At 48.8% G+C, this 4,829-nt stretch overlaps 1 protein-coding gene across 1 annotated transcript in view; it reads right to left on the bottom strand.

The window, feature by feature from the left end:
- Window positions 1-4,829, bottom strand: part of ARF3 (ADP-ribosylation factor 3) — a 17,435-nt gene extending 12,606 nt beyond the window's left edge. Inside the window, exon 1 of the mRNA XM_004692792.2 lies at window positions 4,606-4,829. The gene's annotated coding sequence lies outside the window, so the exon portion shown is untranslated. The remainder of the gene's footprint in view (window positions 1-4,605) is intronic.

Below are 4,829 nucleotides of genomic sequence, written 5' to 3'. Positions count from 1 at the left end.
CTTCCGCATGAGTTCGATTCCCGCCTGCCCTGGAGGTGACCACATGGCGTGGCAGACCTCTCCTGGTCCACCTGCTGCTCCCCTCAGCAGTGTACTTCATCGATCTGCCTGTTCTGTTCCCCACTGTCTCTGGTGAAGCCTCTCATTGCCCCTGAGCCTCTGGCCTGTACCCCAGTTCTGTTTGCACAAATAAATAAATCTTTAAAAATAATAATAAATAATAAATAAATAAATAGGAAGCCATGGTCTGGACAAAGCCAGCCACTACTGAGCAGCCTGGGTTACAGAAGTCAGGGAGCAGCCTCCCTCTGGGGAACCAGAGCAGACCATGATGGCCCAGCTTGTCAAACATGCTCTGCTCTAGGGTAATCACGGTATGTTTTATTCATGTTGTCTGTTTCACTGTCCAGAGCTGGAACTTTCCAATGTGCCCTTAGTCCACTATGGGTCAGCTGAAGATCCCCCTAGTACTAGACAGCTAGATAAGGCCTAACGTGGCCAGTCTCCCTGGGCCATTAATCTCAGGTTGTAAGCAAGTATGTTTGGTCGCACTATTACCATCCTGTGTGTGCCCTGATGAAAAAGTGTTCGGGAAGTATTTCACTTGCCAGCAGGGATCCGGCCTTATTCATGTTTCATGTCTCAGCACCTAGCTGCATGACTAATCCAGAGCTCGTGACCAACATGCTTGCTGTTGAGAAGTGAAGTTCTACTGATGGTGCCAAAGTATTTGTGAGGGTGAGGAAGCCAGGATTCCACAGGTGGATCCCATTCCAGCATGTGACATGTTCTTAGAACCCTAGGGATCCTCGGATGAGATTCAGGGACTGCCTGGAGGAAGGGGAGGGGCTCACACGAGAAGCTCTAATCATGCGCCCCACTCGCCAGCACCCCCACTCGCCAGCACCGCCTAAGCAGCTCCACTTTCATGCTTTGTTTCCGACTTCAAATCTTCAAGTAAGACTTTGTCAAAGGTTAAGATTCCATTGCCTCTTTGAAACAGAAGCGGGACAAAAACTATTGCAATCTGCATTCTAAATCATGTCGAAGTTTAAACCTTCAAGACTGCCACTCTTGGGCATCAACTCATAAAGAAGGGTCATGTCAGGTTCTCACCAGTAATGAGGGAGCTAAAAGGTTCCACAAGACTTGCCACACCAGTCACCTCCTTTCTTCAAGAATATGGTGATAATGGTGGATCCCTGAAATCTTGAGCTATTTCCCTTCTAGTGCATATGACATAACAGAAACTTTGCAGAAGACCACAACAAAATTCTAATGCATTCACTGAATCCTTGTTCAGACAGTTCTTTCCCAGATCACAATAGAAAGCCTCCGAATGTCTGTGAACTCTTTCTAAATGCTTCCCAGGTCTTCTCATGTCAAAAAGCTATACTAGCACTCAGCCTGTATTTGCAACAAATGTCAGAAAAGGTATAGCAGAAAAAATTACACAGATATCGCAATTCTGGGCCTTAATACAATATATTTTAAAACACACTCAAAGGCAGATATATAAAGGTGATATGAGTAAATTAAGAGAAACGGGGCAGGAAATGGAGGATGCTGAAATACTTATGAGACCTAAAACAAAATCTAGGAATCTAAATTTCTGTCCCAGGTTAACCAAGGTGTTCATTTATGAGAGTCAACCATTACCTCAGAGTCACACTGACTTTTTAACATCAACACTACTCTTAAGCCCCATGTCCTTACCCTTAATCCAAGCTGAGGGTTCAGGGCCCCTGTCTGGCTCCAGCTTCACCTCCCACTCTGGCAGCAGGAGCTGCCTCTATGAAACTGCTGCTGAAAAAAGATTTCATTGCTCATAAGCCTATGAGCAGCACAGAAAGTCATGGTAACAATCATTTCTCTACACAGGCACCTCAGGAGGCAAATTGTTCTTTTGTAAACCTCTCTCCTTTTAGGCAGCCCTGAGTGCTCATATTATCACCGCTATGGTAATGATTATTAATAGCTAACGTTTATTTGGGACTTACTATGTGCTTTGTGCAATACTAAGTGCTTTGCATCTATCATCTCAATTAATTCTCAAGACAACACTACAAAAGAGGTATTATCATTATCATACTCTTTACAGATGAGGAAAATGAAACTAAGAGAAGACAATTCCACAAAAATTATACAACTAGTAATTAACAGAAGCAGAATTCGAACAACTGTCTCTAATCCAAGGTTCACACTCTTAATTACTATGCCATTATGCCTCTAAATTTACCTGCAACAAAATCGTAAAGAGCCACACAGTCATGTGCTTTCAGTTTTGGATCTCTTGGCATCCCTTTCTAAAGGTATATGGGGAAGCACATTCCACACTTATATACTCAGCTTTAACAAATCTAGTTTTACAGAAGTTCCTCCTTCTAACCAACAAATCCCGCCCACTGTCCTGAGTTCATTTCCTCTTACAATTCCAGTGGAAGAGAGACTAGCAGAGATGAGCACACACAGTGTGGCCCTTTGTGCAATTAAGACTTCACTTCCACTCCTCCAGCCTACTGTCCAGCTCCTTTATGCTCGCATTCAGTATAATAGCAGCCACCGTTCACTGGCACCAATTCTTAGGCCAACCACCACAGAGAGCATTCACTAGCTCCTTCAGCAATAATCGCCAGGCTCCCATTTTGCAGATAATTCTTTGAAGCATTTATGTCTAATGGAAAGACCCCCCCCCAGCCCACAATGGGGAAATAAGAGATATGGAATTTCAGATAAATAGAGACTCTGTGTTCTACTGTTATCTTTTTATTTACGTTATTCATTTCCATTATTCATTCCCATTTTGTGCCTCTTGGGAAAGTGAACAAAGACTTTCTTTTTCAAAAAGCTACAGGTCTTGGGCCTTCCTGGTGACGCAAAGGATTGGGTCTCCACACTATGAAGCTATCAGCTGACACTGCAGCACAAGTTTGATTCCCAGCCAGGAGCTGACCCACATGGCACAGCAAACCTCTCCTGTCTCACCAGCTGCTCCCCACAGCAGTTTATTTCAGTCTACCTGCCTGTTCTGCTCCCCACTCTGTCTCTGGTGAATCTTCTCACTCCCCTGCCCCCACACTTCTGGCCTGCACCCCAGCTCTTGTATGCATAAATAATATATACGTGTGTGTGTATATATACATATATATATATTTTTTTTTTTTAAAGCTACAGGTCTTTGCATCTTGCTCTGCTACTTCCAGGCATGCTCCCTGACAGCCAAGCCGTCTCTTCCTTTCCTTAAACTGTAGTCAGCTGTGAATGTGAATGTGAAACATAGGTGCCTTCTCAGCTGAATCCAAGGTTCATTCAAACGCAGGTCTAATGTGCAATAGCCAATTTATAGTCCCATGCCCGTCAGAGCAAGTGGAGACATCCCAGCGAGAAGCTCCAGACAAAAGGGCAGGAAAGATTGTCACCACCTGATTAGACAGGGAAGGAAGTTTGCAGAGACTAGATTGTGTCCTGTTGCACTGACCCAAGCAATCAGACTCCTGAAGCAGATCTCCTACCAATAAAACTTTCATGCCATAGACCAGTGGTGAGTGACCCAATCCAATAGCAGCAGAGCAGGTTTTAAGTTACACTTCTCCCTCACCTGGATGACCTTACTATTTCTTCTCACTCTTGACTATACTCTGGACTACATACCACATGCAGCCTGGCCTGGCCAGGTGGAGCTAGGATACAACCCAAAAAGATGGGAACTCCCCCAGTGAGGATTTCCTACTTTACCAATCAAGTGGCCAGTTTCAACCCCGACTCCCTCTCCCCCTCCCTCCTTCCCTCAAACATTGGTGTAAAGCAATGGCTCCATTTTCTGTTCCAGGAATCGTGGTACTTCCTAAAGAAAGAAAGCGGATTAGAAGACAAACTCAGAGTCAGCGACAAGATGCTCCCTCCTCTTGTGAGACCGCCCCCGCTTCGCCTGGGGGAGGAAGGCACCACCTCTCTTTTCCAAGCAAGACCAGGTCCCCCTCCCCCTCCTCTTGCCTCATCTCCTCCCGCTCCCAACCTGCTGCCCTTTTCCTCTTATGCGGTTCCCAAGACCCAAAAGCGCAACACCTACCAGAATAGTGTCCCTGGGGTGCCACGCTAGCCTGTCCAGACGGCTACTCCCTAAACCCTCTAGCACCCGAACATGTCAGGGGAGGTGGTGTCACCACCGCAAAGCTTCTCCCTGGCCGCCCATTATTAAGGTAGAAGGGTAACGGGGTAGGAACGGCAGCATTCCCTCTCCCTTGTAGGAAAAGGGTGCGAAACAGGCATCACCACCCCCGCATCACCTCTCCCCGGACTGCTTTCGTCTCCCTCCAATACCGACCCCTGGAAAACCCACCTCTTGCAAACGAAGGGAACCTAGCTGTGTCGCTCGCTTCCCAGAGGCGGAGGACAAATCCGCGCGTGCCCCCCCACCCCCACCCCAGCTCCGCGTCCTTCAAATGCAGAGGCAGGCGTGGGGCTGGCCCGGCGCCCCCTCTCTGAGCTCTCGGGTGGGAAGCACTACGCCGCCCAAGCCGGTCGCCGGGGGCGAGGTGGCTCTCTCCACGGCCCCCCACCTTGCCTCTCCTCCGGGGGGCCCGCCTTCCCTCCCCAGCTCCTCACCTGTTCCGGCTCCCAGCTCCGCGGCCGCGGCCGCCGCCTCCGCCCCCGCAGGTTCCGCTCGCCTCTCGCTCCGCTCCCTCCGGCTCCCCCAGCCGATCTCCGCGGGCTGCTCCCCGACCCCGCTCCCGGGCTTCCTCCTTCCTTCCCTCTACCTAGCACCGGAAGCCGCGACAGCGACAGGAGCAGTGCGCTGCACCCCCACCCCCGACCAGGATACTTCCCAC

The sequence above is a fragment of the Condylura cristata genome, unplaced genomic scaffold, assembly GCF_000260355.1.
Source record: "Condylura cristata isolate star-nosed mole 26May11 unplaced genomic scaffold, ConCri1.0 scaffold00034, whole genome shotgun sequence".
NCBI lineage: Eukaryota > Metazoa > Chordata > Mammalia > Eulipotyphla > Talpidae > Condylura > Condylura cristata.
This window is presented reverse-complemented; position numbering and strand designations above follow the sequence as displayed.